The following is a 14,664-nucleotide window of genomic DNA, read 5'->3' as shown; positions in this document are numbered from 1 at the left end:
CATCAGAGTGAATGTCGGCTTTTTCCGGGGGTTGCATTAATTCTCAGAAGTGCCCGTTTGCTCCACATGGGGCATTGGCAGATTCAGTAACGATTCCATCCAAGTCCAGCCTGGTGAACCAGTCAACCTACTGGTCACTTACTGGTAACCGATTACTTGTAGTAGCATGGGTGACTCACACAGCCCGTAGGTGACAACCCAGAAAAGCTGTGTTATTGAAGCTCCACTGAAGAGCCCCTCTCCCCGAGGTTTGTGGAATCTCAGGAGGGTGCTGTGAGTCTTGTGGGTCTGTGTTCCTCACTTTCTTCCCGAGATCCACCATCTGACAAGAAACTTAGGAAAAGGCTCTACTTCAGTTTGAAGTTTAAGAAACTGTACAGTCCGTCACGTTTTAGAAGGCGTGGGCACAAGAGCTCGAGGTAGCAAAGAGCACGCAGAGTGGAACTAGGCCAGCAAAACTCAGGCTACCCCAAAACCCACTTCCTCCTAAAGATTCCACCAGCTGGGAACCAAGGGTTCAATCGCCGAGGGCGGGGCAAGGCAGGGAGGTAGGGGGCTCACATTCATAAACCTCTGACATGGTAAGGCTCTGTGTGAGTTTCCTGGGCCCCCAAGCCTCCTTCCGTCTGCAAGGGGCTGCTTCAATCCAGCAGAAACAGCCACATGATACCTGGGATCAGGCAGGTGGGAAGTCAAGCCCCGAGTTTGATCTTCAGGACTCTGCAGGGGATGATGTAGTGACTGAGCAGAAGACAGAAGAGAGCAGGACGATGTCTCTGAGGTCACAGGGAGGTGAGATGAGGTGACATGGGAAATCAGTCAAAGAGGCAGCCCAGCTTGCATCCTTGACAGCCCCTCTGCACCACGCTGAGGGGCAAGCTTCCTGTGAGGGAGCTGCTGCACCACGCTGAGGGGCAGGCTTCCTGTGAGGGAGCTGCTGCACCACGCTGAGGGGCAGGCTTCCTGTGAGGGAGCTGCTGCACCACGCTGAGGGGCAAGCTTCCTGTGAGGGCAAGGGAGATGCTGAAGGTTTGGGACAGTGGAATCATCCAAGATGCATTTAGAAAAACTCCTTAGTGACTTGGGATTGGAGAAATGGCTCAGCAGTTAAGAGTGCTGCTTTTGCAGAGGACACAAGTTCAGTTCCTAGCACCCATGCTGGGCAGCTAATAACCACTGTAACTCCAGGGACAAGGGAATCTGATGCCCTCTAGTGGTCTCCATGGGTACCTACACCACATATACATACCCACATTTAGATGCACATGTATACACATAATTGAAAATAAAATAACTCTTTAGAAAGAATTCCTGAGACTTGAACAACCGTTCAGAAGTTAAGAGCACTTGATGCTCTTGCAGAGAATCCAGTTCAGTTCCCAGCATTCACATGGCAGCTTACAACCACTTGTAAGTCCTCAACTGGCAAAATACACATATAGAAAATATAAATCCTTTTTTTTTTTTTAAATTCCTGAGTGCATGAAGAATAGAGCTACTGGGAGAGTCGTTTAGTGACCAATGGTGTCACAATAGCCTGTGGTCTACACTTGGCATCCAGCACATCAGAGAATTGATAGGGTCAGAAGGTAGCAATTTGTTTATTTACTCACTTATTTCTTTTTGAGACAGCATCTCACTATGTAGTCCTGGCTGGCCTATAAATGATTAGGTAGACCAGGCTGTCCTCAAACTCACATTCACCTGCCTCTGCCTCCCAAATGCTAGGACTAAAGGCATATGCCAGCATGCCTGGTCCAGAAGGCAAATTTTACCTTAATATTTAACTTTTTCAATTTTATTTTTTATGTGTATAGATATTTAGCCTGCATATAAGTCTGTGCAGTACTTTCATACAGTGCCCACAGAGGCCAGAAGAAGGTGCCCCATTCCTTGGAACTGGAGTTCCAGGCCATTGAGAATCACCATGTGGATGGTGGAAATTGAACCTGGGTCCTCTGGAAGAGCAGCCAGTGCTCTGAACTGCTGAGCCATCTCTCCAGCCCCTGTTTACCTTACATTAAATATGCTTTTTAAATGATCATAAGTAAATAATAATAATAATAATAATAATGATAATATTCTAATGATCATTTTGAATATCCACTATATCAAGAATACTGTTGGTGTTTTGAAATTTCCCTAGCAAGTTTATTATGAGGTATGTATTTTTTTATTTTTGTTTTTTTGTTTTATTGAGACAGAGTTTCCCTGTGTAACAGTCTTGGCTGTCCTGGATCTCACTTTTGTAGACCAGGCTGGCCCCGAACTCATAGAGATCTGCCTGCCTCTGCTTCCCAAGTGCTGGTATTAAAGGCATGTGCCACCACTGCCTGGCTGAGGTATGTATTTTTGTGTGCCTATTTTTTTTTTTCTTAAACCCGTTTATTATGTATACAGTCAGAAGAGGGCGCCAGATCTCATTACAGATGGTTGTGAGCCACCATGTGGTTGCTGGGAATTGAACTCAGGACCTCTAGAAGAGCAGTCAGTGCTCTTAACCTCTGAGCCATCTCTCCAGCCCGTGTGCCTATTTTTTGACACATGAGGGAGTTGAGGCAGGATATCATTGTATAGACCTGGCTGGCCTCGTCTAGCAATGTATCCCAGACTGGTCTTATCTGGTGGTGGTTCTGCATCCACCACTCAAGAGCTGGGATGATGGGTATGTACACCATGCCCAGCATCAGGCAGCTTAGGAGCCTAGATTTGATATGTACTGTATATAAAAGACAGTGTGGAAAAAAACAAAACAAAACATGTGGATACATGCATGCAGTCAACTCAGTATTGGTTGAGGGTGAACTGTCTGGCAGCCAGCCTTGGAAAGTTACTGTCAGTGTAAACGCACAGCCTGAGGCAGCTGGTTGAAGATTCTACAATTTCAAGGTCAGATGTCTTAAAAAAAAAAAAAAAAAGAATTTCATGAATCCCAGACTGGTCTCAAACAGCTGTAGAGCTGGAGACTATCTTGAAGTTTAATCTGCCCGCCCCTAAGTGCTGAGCTTACAGATGTGCACCACCACGACTGCTTTCATACTGTGCTGGAGATGTGACCTAAGGGTCTGTGCATGCTAGACAGGCACTCGACCTGCTCAGCCCTGTTGAGTCCTGGAATTGCACAAATAACGGGGAGCAGACCACTGAAGTCTAAAAACCAGAAGCAATGTTTATTCAAAAACACCTGACTAGTCAGGGCTACAGGGAATAATTTGACTCTGTAGCCCTGAAGGGCTACAAGCTCCTTTTTATAGGCAAAGGTTATACACAGAGCAGAGAGTACACTTTGGGGTTTACGGCATTTCGGGATCTTGGTGTCTTGAGACTTGAGCTGGCACTCCCTGGGCCCCTCTGAGATGGAGGCGGATCTAGGACTCTGACTACAGGGTGTTAGTTTAAAATATTTACATAGTTGTAGGTTCATTTAAATTGCCTTTCCCCTGACTGGGAGAATGCAGGCAAAGGGTCAAAGCGACTGTCGGTCTTAATACACTCAGAAATACGTGTATAGGCTACAAGCGTACTTTATTTTCATATTCCTGGGCTCTTCAACCCTGAGCCCCAGCCCACAGATTCTCCCTAAAAACTCACTGCCCCTTACATTCTGTCCATTGTCCCCACTGGTAAGACAAAACATGTCAGGAGAATGACCCAACTCGGCTGCTTTCTGGCTGGGTGACCCGAGTCACCTCAGGCTCTAAGCCTCATTGTAAACACTACGATAAACACTTAAATTTCCCAAGGGCTTTCCTGGCTAAGAGTCACTATCCTAAAATAGTCCCTGTAAGCTGGTCATTAGCTGTCCCAACAGAAGAGATGGCCTTATCTTCACAAGTAAGAAAATCAAGGCTCAAGGTGTACAAAAGACCCAACCTTCCAGGCAGGAGGAACAGAGAATGGGATGGAGCCTCACCTGTGTTCCCTGAGGTCCTCCTCCAGGGACAGTGGCTGGCTGTGAAGGTTAGCTTAATTTTTTTATTCTATGTGTATGGGTGCTTTACTTATCTGGATGTCTGTCCACTGTGTGTGTGTGTGTGTATGTGTGTATACATTGCCCACCGAGGCCAGAAGATGCTGCAAGCCTCAGGAAAGTGTAATGGAATTCAGTTACTATCACAAAAGCTATTAATTGGAAAGGTCAAGGACTTTTCCAAAGGTCAAGCCATGGCTTAAGAAGTCTTGGTGATATTTTAGCATACATATATATATATATACACTCATAACAGTATATTGTATCTGAAATACCTATCAAGCATCCAACGCCAAACGATCTCCTGAATTAAGGCAAGTTAAGCTCAGACCCTCCTTTCTTATACAGCCTTAGTGGTATTTATACTAATATTATAGACTCCTAACATTTACCTAACCACCTCTAGGAATGTAGTTTGAGCACATAAATTCCCTTTTTCTGATATATTAACCGATTTTAGCTTAGTTGACCTCCTCCTTTACCACTCCCCTTTTGGGTTGTAAAAGAAAGTCTGAAGGTCACTGAGGAAAACTCTTGTCTGCCTTTATGACCTTGTAAGAATTCAAGCCTGGTGACCTTGCTTTAGCTAGAGCACTGCTATTGCATGGGTATAGAACTGTAAAACTCAGAGACTTGAAGATTCTGACTGGAGAAATAGATGGAGAACTAGAAGATTGAGATGGAAGATGAAAAAGAGCCAGATGGGTAAGAAGGAGATGAGAAGGACCAAGATGAGGCAGAATTAAGACAAGAGAATTAAGATAGAACTTAGAGGGACCGCAGATGAAGGTAGAGAGAGATCAGGCAAGAAAGGAGCTAGGCACGAGAACAGAACTGAAGCTGTGTAGATAGGATTTTATCTCAGAGGAATAAAATAGACAGACTAAGAGCTCAGTGTTCTTAGATTCTTTTTCCGAAAATAATTCATGCCATTCATAGCTTCTCTTCTGGGCCCCTGGGAAGAAGATTATTAAGGCTGGACCATAATAATTTTTGAGAAGAAGAGGATGTTGGATCTCCCGGGGCTGGAGTTACAGACGGTTGTGAGATGCCATGAGGATGCTAGGAACTAAACCCAGATCCTCTGGAAGAGCAACCAATGCTCTTAACTGCTGAACCATCTCTCCAGTCCCTGGTTACCTTTAATTGTCAATTTGACACAGCTAGATTTCTTGTATAATATTAGAGGGACCAGCCTTAATATTATACATCCCAGGGGCTCAGGAGAGAGAACTACTAACGGCGAGGACTATTTTCAGGAAATAGAATCTCAGCACACCGAGCTCTATAGTCCACTTGCTTTAATTCCTCTGGCATAACATCCTTTATACACAGCTTCAGTTCCGTTCTCCTTTCTTGCCTGATTTCTCTCTATACTTATCTATTGCTCCCTCTAAATTCTATCTTAATTCTCTCGTCTTAACTCTGCCTCATCTAGGTCCTTTCAGCTTGTTCTTACCCAGCTAGTACTTCCCCATCTGGCTCTTCCTCATCTTCCATCTCATTCCTCTAGTACTCTCTTTTTTTTGGGGGGGGGGTTCGAGACAGGGTTTCTCTGTGTAGCTTTGCGCCTTTCCTGGGACTCACTTGGTAGCCCAGGCTGGCCTTGAACTCACAGAAATCCACCTGCCTCTGCCTCCCGAGTGCTGGGATTAAAGGCATGCGCCACCACCGCCCGGCCTCTAGTACTCTCTTCTAGCCCTTCAATCTAGTTCTTCCCCATCTCAGTTTGTTCCTTTCAAGTTCTTACCCATCTAGTTCTTCCATTCTCTTTTCTCTTCTCCATCCCCGTGTGTCCTAAGAGTCTCGGTATATAGTAATCCCTTGGCAGTGCAAAGCCAGGCTTCCAGAGTCAAATGGAGGGGTGATAAGAATCACATAGAGGGGTGACAACCATTAATTATCATTTGCAACCTCAAAGGGAAGTGACCAATGGGGAACAAATTAACTAAAGACTAAATTTGGGTAATATCTAAGAAAAGGGATCTTTTGTGCTCAATTAGAGTCTTAAATGTGATTGGTAGAAAATGTTAAGAATCTATAAGTTGCTAGGTCAATGGGAGAAAATAAAACTGTCTTCTTTTTTCCTGTGGCTCCTATCTGTCCAAGCTATCTGCCATTTTTCTGCAGGGTGGGGGAAAGTGTGCTCGGTCGCTAGGCAACCTGTGTACAGCTAGATGCCTCTGGTGATAGTTAAAGGGAGATCTGGAACTAGAGGTAAGGTTTGGGAAAGGAGGAAGTAAGGCTTAATTGGCACATCTGCCAGGCCTTCTCAAACAGGTAGCCTGGATGGTTAAGTCTGTTCTTAGAGAGTACAGAGGTATCTCTGATAAAGTACTTTCCTCCATCTGGGAATGGACCTGGCCAGATGCTGCCAATGACGATAATTACAGGGAGGCTTGAACTGGGGTTCTGGCTGTGCATAGCTGTCAGTGCAGAATGTTATCTAAATATTCCTTTAGTAGAGGTGATAAGGTGCACAATAAATGATGGAAAAGCTACAATAGCACACAAGAAACTCATAGCAGGAAACGGCTGATAATCAAAAGCCAAATATCACCAAGGCTCCCTGAGCCTCAGCTTGACCTCTGGAAGGCCCTTGGCTTCTTCCAGGTATCAGCTTTGTCACAGTCAGCTGACTTTGTATATTTTTGCGGCTTGCAGCATAGATTCACCTGAGAAGAGTCTCAGTGAGGCACTGTCTACATTGAGTCAGCCGTGGACATATCTGTAGGAGGCTGTGTAATGGTCACTGACATGGAACAACCCGGCACACTGTGGGCAGCACCATTCCCTAGGCAGAACATCCTGGACTGTATAGAGACTGAAGTGAGCAAAAGTGAACTGAGCATGCCTCCATTCATTCATCTCTGCTCTTGACTGTGGATGTGATGACATCAGCTGCTTCAAGTCCCTGCCACTTGGACTTCCCAACAGGAATGACTTATAACCTGGAACTGTAAGCAAAACAAACTCCTTTTCCCCGAAATTGATTTTCTCAGGGCTATCTTTTCACAGCAACAGAAATGAAGATAGAACACTGGCTAAAGCTTTCTAAAAAAATCATGGAAGTTGGATGTGGTGGCTCACATGTGAAATCTCAACAACTCAGGCTGAGACAGGAGGATTGAGAATGTTGAGGCTAGCCTGAGCTACACAGCAAGAGCTTATCTTAAAAACCAAGATTTAGGGACTATGGAGATGGACTGCTGGTTAAGAATATGCACTGCTCTTCCAGAGGACCTGAGAATGGATTCCAACACCCACGAAGGGTAGCTTACAACTGCCTAAAACTCCAGCTCCAGGGGATCTGATGCCCTCTTTTGACTTCCTTAAGTATTGCACTCATGTGTACATCCCACCACCACCACTATACATACACACACAATTAAAAACAAAAATAAAATCTTTTTTTGAAATTAAATTTAAAACAATGTCACATACTAATTTCCTGTCTAGTGATAGGTGTCTGGTAGTAATGATTCCTTTTAGTACCGCTCTTTGCTGGGCTTGGTACTACAGTCCTATAACTTAGCACTTGGGAGGCAGAGGCAGGAGGATTACCTCAAGTTTGACGGCACCTTGGTCTACAGCACAAATTCCAGGCCAGTCATGGCTATGTAGGGAGACTCTGTCTCTGGAAACTCAAAATAGCAATAATGAAACAAGAACAACAAAACATTATCTCTGTGTGATGAGTTAAGTCTCTCCTAAGCCCAACACCACCACTGTATTTCCATAAAAGTCAGGTTCCCACAAATAAATATTGTTTGTTTCCCAAGGCAGGGCCAGGCCTGGCTGATGCTGGAGTATCTCAACCATTAATCAGTGAAACCAACATTTTGTCCCTGGTGAAGGCACAAACAAGTCCAGATGGTATTAGGCCTGCCTGATTAAGTCTAATCAGACAAGGTTTTATGTGGTGATATATTGTGTACCCCAAGAAAGCTTTCCTGGGGATCAGTTGAATGCTGCAGGACCAATACAAAGCCATAAAACACAGACTCTGCATGAGGCTCAGAGAGACCCTGTTGCTTTTCATTAAAGAACTCGGGAGTCCTGAAGCCATAAGACACCCATGAAATGAAAGTTCCAGGCAGGTTGTTGGGGTGACTTATCCCAGGCTGTCCTCTCAAAGCAGCTAAGCCCACGCACTGCATTCTGGGAAGTGCATTAGATGTAGTAGTTTGACGATGGCCTGGGATGGGGGATAGACACCTGGCGGAAAGACAAGGTAAGTCGCTTTGGAGAACAGAAAGGACAACAGCTGTCAAGGGGCGGTGCAGTGCAGCTGCACTTATTAGCCAAGCAGGAGCCCTGTCAGTCAGAGCAGACCTCACTGTGCTTACAACATCAGCTGAACAGAGCCTGACAAGCCACAGACCACCCTATCCCCAAGCATAGATGATGTAGAGCCAGAGTGTGGGGCCAGAGGGCCAAGCCAGGCAGTTCTTAGCTAACAGGAAGAAAAGCCATGCTATAAGAAACAAAGAGGATTCCATCCCAAATGCTTTTCAACAACTGGGTGCTTCTGATGTGCACCCCGGATGGGTCCAGCTGGAAGCACATAGTTGGCAAGTTTTTCTCTGCCTACAAAGTCATGCTGAGGGAGGCTGAGGAGATGGTTAGTCAATAAAATGCTTGCTGAGTAAGCATGAGGACCTGAGTTCGATCCCCAACACATACCTACTTAAAAGCTAGGTAGGGTGACATGCACCTGTAATCCTACCACGGGGGTAGGGGACAGGGAGGATTCCAGGGACTCCGTGGCCAGCTAACCTAGCTTAATTGGTGAACAATCCTCTCTAACTCAAGTGGAATGTGGTACCACATGCCCATAATTGGAAGGCAGAAGAATTGGAAGTTCAGGTCATTCTTGACTACATAATAAATTCAAGACCAACCTAGGCTATATGAAACTCTATCTCAAAAAATAATCAATAAAAAAAGAAGATGGGGTAGCCCTTGATACCCTGATGGTGACACAATCACTCAGGTGCTGTGCACACATACCTGATAACTCAGAAATCAGCCTGTGTCAGATCCTGAGATAAGTTCTATTTCCTATATTTTATTATTTTATTGTGCAATATTCCTTTACACTGTGTGAATATATGTCTCTGTGATTGGTTTAATAAAAAAATCTAAATGGCCAGTAGCCAGGCAGGATTTTGGGGGCAGAGAGAATGCTGGGAAGAAGGGCAGAGTCTCAGGAGTCCGGAGTGAGATACAGAGGAAGCAGGAGATGTACATGCTGCACTGAGAATAGGTACCAAGCCACATGGTAGAACATAGATAGAAATATTGGTTAATTTAAGTTATAAGACCTAGCTAAAAACAAGCCTAAACTATCGGCTTATAATTAACATTAAGTCTCTGTGTGGTTATTTGGGAAGTGGCTGGCAAGACAGAAAAGTCTGCCTACATTTTATTTTGAGACAGGGTCTCATGTAGCCCAGGTTATCCTTAAATGACATCTTCCTGCCTTGGTCTCACAAGTGCACTACCATGCCCAGCCTCACCAAAACATGTTTACATAATCTTTTTTTTTTAACTACAACTTTATATATTTAATTTGGTATCTATGGATGTGAGTGTGTGTGTGCCACATTTAGCATGTGGAGGTCAGAGGACAACTTGTGGGAATCAGTTCTATTATTCAGGCCTCAGGAATTGAATCTGGTCATCAGGCTTGGCATCAAGCACCTTTACACACAGAGCCCTCTCACCAGCCCTTTAATCTTGTAAATCTTTTAGTTGATATAAGCTTAGGCATCACCAACACCTTGTATAGTTATTATTAAGACACTTAAGCCATGCCATGGTAACACATGCCTTTAATCCTAGCACTTGGGAGGCAGAGGTAGGCAGATCTCTGTGAGTTCAAGGCCAGGCTGGTCTACAGAGCAAGTTCCAGGACAGCCAGGGCTACATAGAGAAACCCTGTCTCCAAAAAGAAAAAGGAAAAAAAAAGACACTTAAATGCAAGAGACTGTCTCTCTTGGGCAGCCCAAGCCCACTCTAAGGCATGTACAAATTGCCTTTCTTGTGTGTGTCTGTGTGTCTGTGTGATTCTGCTCTAGTTTATTTCTATTGCTGTGATAAACACCATGATCAAAAGCAACTTGAGGAGAAAAGTGTTTATTTGGCTTACATGTCCCAGTCACAATCTGTCACTGAGGGAAGTCAAGGCAGGAACCTGGAGTCAGGAACTGAAGCAGAGGCCATAGAGAAACTCTTGCTCTCCAGGCTCACATTCAGCTGCCTTCCTTATATCTGCCAGGGCCACCTTCTCAGGGGTGGCACCACCCACAGCAGCTAGACCCTCCCACGTCAATCATCTTAATCAGGAAAATGCCCCACAGACTTTCCTACAGCCCAGTCTTCTGGAAGTATTTCTCAGTTGAGGGGTTTCCTCTTTCCAGATACCCAGTTTGTGTCAAGTTGATAAAAACAAAACAAAAAAAACAAAAACAAAAAAAACCCTAGCCAAATCGTTCCTTCCCTCCCTCCCTTCCTGTCCTCCCTTCCTGTCCTCCCTTCCTGTCCTCCCTTCCTGTCCTCCCTTCCTGTCCTCCCTTCCTGTCCTCCCTTCCTGTCCTCCCTTCCTTCGTCCTTTCAAGACAAGTCCTGCTGCAGAAGTCAAGCTGGCCCTGACTTTGCAGAAACCTTCCTGCCTCACCTTCTTTCTTTCTTTCTTTCTTTCTTTTTTTTTTAGATTTGTTTATTTATTATGTATACAATGTTCTGCCTGCGTGTACACCTGCAGGCCAGAAGAGGGCACCAGATCTCATTATTGATGGTTGTGAGCCACCATGTGGTTGCTGGGAATTGAACTCAGAACCTCTGGAAGAATAGCCAGTGCTCTTAACCTCTGAGCCATCTCTCCAGCCCCTTTCTTTCTTTCTTCTTTCTCTCTCTCTCTCTCTCTCTCTCTCTCTCTCTCTCTCTCTCTCTCTCTCTTTCTTTTTTTTTTTGTTGTTGTTTGTTGTTTTTTGAGACAAGAGTTTCTCTGTGTAGGCCTAGCTGTCCTGGAACTCACTCTGTAGACCAGGCTGGCCTGGAACCCACAGATCTGCCTGCCCCTGCCTCCTGAGCATGGGGATTAAAGGTATGTGTGCCAATGCCCGGCTTCCCTCCCTCTTTTAAAGCCCATACTTAAATCTATATTAAAACATCTTAGGTAGGAGGATCTCTGTGAGTGACCTTGCTATTTTTGCATTTCTGCATGAACCTTGGTTTTCAATTCTTTAGATAAGAGGTCAAGAACCTGGAAACATGAGGCTCAAAGCCCAATCACCAACAACAAAAGGCTCTTCTTTGTGGTGATATATTGTGTCTCCCAATATATTGTGGACCCTAATAAAGCTTATCTGAGGATCAGAGGAAAAAGCCAGCCACTATATTAAACATAGAGGTCAGGTAGTGGTAGCATACACCTTTAATCCTAGCATTTGGGAGGCAGAGATCTCTCCAGATCTCTTTGAGTTCAAGGTCTAGAGGTCTGTACACACAGACAGGAAGTGATGTAGCTCGGCAGAGAGAGGAAGTGAGATGCAGAACAGAAAGGCATATAGGTGTGGATATACAGGAAGTATACCCTTTGGCTGAGGATTTCCAAGTGATAAGAATGTGGCTGGCTTCTTTCTGCTTTTCTGATCTCTCAGTTTTTAACCCCAATATCTGGCTCTGGGTTTTTTGTTTGTTTGGTTTTTTTTTTTTGTTTTGTTTTGTTTTGTTTATTAAGACCGTTTAGCAATCCCTGTTACACTTCTTGGACTTCCCAACCTCCAGAACGCTAAGAAATAAATGTTGAGTCACCCAGTCTACAGTATTTGGTTTGGTAGGGGTGGGGTGGCTTCTTTTTGGTTCATTATTTTGAGACAGGGTCTCTGGTAGCTCAGGGTGGCCTAGAACATTGTAGCTGAGGATAACCTTGAACTCCTGATCATCCTGCCTTGGCTTCCCAAGTGATCATAGTCATGTGCAAGCAATCATGCTTTTGTTGGAAGGCAGGTTGCACCTCATTCTGTAGCCCAGGCTGGCCTCACACTTAAGATAATCCTCCTGCCTGAGCTTTCCCAGTGTTGGGATTTTAGGCATGAGCTACCATGTCTGGCTCTTATTTTTGTTATAACCCAAAGGGTTTGGGAATGTGGCTAAGTGGTAGAGTGCTTGCCTATCACGAACAAGGCCCTGGATTGGATCCCTGGCAGCACCACACCCACACACACACCAAAAGAACTAAGACAATTATTATTTTGGAATTATTTTTCAAAGAGAGAAATCACCAGTAATAGCCACAGTCTAAATCTAAAAGCCTTTTCCTCCTGTGGTCTCTGAGCAACAACCCATCTGCCTCTGCCTCCTGGCATTAGGCCTACACCACCAAGCCTGGCTCTTGTTCTGTTTTCTAAACAGCTCCAACTACTGCCCTGCTGGGGTTAAGAACCCTAACCCACACCCTGTTCTTAGTGGAGAGAGCTCTGATTTCAGCTGGGGTGTAAAGGGAGAGTAATACACTTGTTCCTTGTGTGCCCTCTGCTGGCCCCTCCTGAGCAGACCACAGAAAGGGCTTCCTTCTCCAGGCATGGCCCTGGCAGGTTAGCAGCCATGTACTGAAGTGATGTGCGGACTCCCCACTGCAGTCACCTGGGGGACCTGGCAATAGGAGTAACAGGAAAGCGCCTAGGTGGTTTTGAAAGTATTGCCATCATAAAACTCAGTCACGGCAAACTCAAGGACAGACACCTCTTATTGATTCGTTTGTTGTTTTGAGGTAGAGTCTAATTTAGACCAGACTGACCATAAACTCATTAAAAAGCCAAGGAGTCCTGATCCTCCTACCTCTGCCTCCCAAGGACTGGAATTACAGGTATCTGCCAACAGAACTAATTTATGTGGCGCTGACATTGAACCCTGGATTTAGCATTCTACTAACTAAGCTACATCCCCACCCCCTTAAGCTGGCACCTTTAAACTGGCTTGAGGCCCTCTGGGTGCAACCAGGTCACACCCAGGAGAATCAAATTCAAAGTCATTCTCAGCTACCCCGCAAATTTGAGGCTAGCCTGGGCTACAAAATACAAAAAGCCTTGTCTCAAACAAAACAAGATCATAGATTTTTCAGTTTTTGTTTCTTTTATGGGGAGAGAGGTGTGTGCATGCCACTGCACATGGTTAGCAGAGAACAACCCAAAGCAGTCAGTTCTCTCCTTACTATACAGGTCCCTCGGTTCAAGCTCAGGTTGTCTGAGTTCACGGTAAGCACCTCTATCCTATGAGCCCTCTTGTCCTCCACGTTTATTATTCACATTTTAGACTCTAGAGGTTAGAGGTTGTTGGTAAAGTAGCTCCAAAATATCGAGGCTCCTACCATCTTTCTGACACCCTGCCCACATGGCTGTGTTCTCACGGCCCAGTGTGTCCACTCAGTTCCCCGGAACAGCCATCACAGTGGGAAGGCATGGTGGCCAAAAGGGCCCGCAGCTACCACAGCAGCTTGCTCACATCTTGGTGGGTGGGGCATCAATGAGGAGATGATGCCAGTGCCCCCGTTGTGAGGGGCTGGAGGGTTGGTTGTCTTTTTAAGACAGGTTCTATATACTCCTGGTACTCTGCAGACAAGGCCTCAAATCTGCACCTCCTCCCAGTGTGACTGTCTCAAAAAAAAAAAAAAAAAAAAAAAAAAACCCTGCGAAACAGGTGAGATTAGGGCCTCATAAGGGGTGTATGCACTTGGGAGGCAGAAGCAAGCTGAGTTCGGAAGGCCAGCTTGGTCTACCTAGTGAGGTCTTGTCTCAAAAAAAAAAAAAAAAAAACCTAAAAACTAAACAAGTCCGGCATGGTGGTGCCCACCTTTATTTAATCCCAACACTCAGGAGGCAAAGACAAGAGGATCTCTGTGGGTTTCAGGCCAGCCTGGTCTACATATAGCAAGCTGCAGAACAGCCAGGCACACAGAGAGATCCAGTCTAAAAAAAAAAAAATTAAAAATGAGGTGCTGGAGATGGCTGAGCAGTTAAGAGCACTGGCTGCTCTTCCCCAAGGTCCTGAGTTCAATTTTCAGCACACACAAGGTGGCTCACAACTGTCTATAATGTGATCTGATGCTCTCTTCTGGTGTGCATACTCTCAAGTAGACAAAAAACAGCCATATTCATAAAATACGTAAAATTTTTTAAAAGTACTTTAGACAAAAAAAATAAAAAAATAAAAAAAAAAAATAGATGGAACGTACTGGAAGTTAGGTCACTGGGAACACAGCTTCGGGGATATTGGGACCTAATAGGCCCCTCCCGTGTCTTTACTTCCTTCCCAGTATTTTCCCAAAAGCCACAGCAGGGACACCAGCAGGGACCTGTGTAGTGTTTACATTAGTGTTTTCCACAATAGCCCGGGGTGGAGACAACCCAAACACCCACAGACCTGCTGAGCTGGTAGACTCCTCTCCCGCTCTCACTCTGAGTCAAGTCCTGAAGAATAAACTCACATTCTCACTGACACGTAAGTGTTAACTTGAAAACATTACACCAAGTAAAAGCTGCCAAACACAGGAAATATACCATGGTTCTGTTTACAGATGTCAGAATAACAAATTCAGAGACGGGTTAGCACTGCATGAAAACAGGGGGCCACAGAGAGAGTGAAGGCAGATGACATCTGTGGCCTGAGTACCAAGATCCCAGTTGGGA

This window comes from Peromyscus eremicus, chromosome 8a (genome assembly GCF_949786415.1).
Source record: "Peromyscus eremicus chromosome 8a, PerEre_H2_v1, whole genome shotgun sequence".
Taxonomy (NCBI): Eukaryota; Metazoa; Chordata; class Mammalia; order Rodentia; family Cricetidae; genus Peromyscus; species Peromyscus eremicus.
Note: the sequence above shows the minus strand (reverse complement) of the source record.